A 388-nucleotide genomic window follows, 5' to 3' on the forward strand; every position below is an offset into this window, starting at 1 on the left:
CGGCCCGCGCCCCCGACCCTCCGCGAGCCGCCGCCCACGTGGCCGGCGCGCGGCCAATCGCGCGCCGAGGCGGGCCGGGCGCCGCTCTTCCCTGCGGACGGGAGACTAAATTCAAAACCCGCCGCCGCCTGCAACTGTCAGCGGGCGCGTGAGGCGGCGGGCGCGGCCCCGGCCGGCCGCGCGGCCGCCCCGCCCTCCCCAACCGCCCCCGGCCCGGGGCCTCCTTTGTTGCCGCCTTCCCCCCCGCCCCCGCCGGAGCCGCCGCACAAAGGGAAGCGGCCCCACGGAGACCGAGCCCCCCCCTCCCGGGGCCCGGCCCCGGGCCCCACCGGATGCCTGGGGAATGGCGGCGTCGCTGCCGTGAACCGCGGCTCTCCGCCCGTCGCTT

Source organism: Struthio camelus, chromosome Z, assembly GCF_040807025.1.
Source record: "Struthio camelus isolate bStrCam1 chromosome Z, bStrCam1.hap1, whole genome shotgun sequence".
NCBI lineage: Eukaryota > Metazoa > Chordata > Aves > Struthioniformes > Struthionidae > Struthio > Struthio camelus.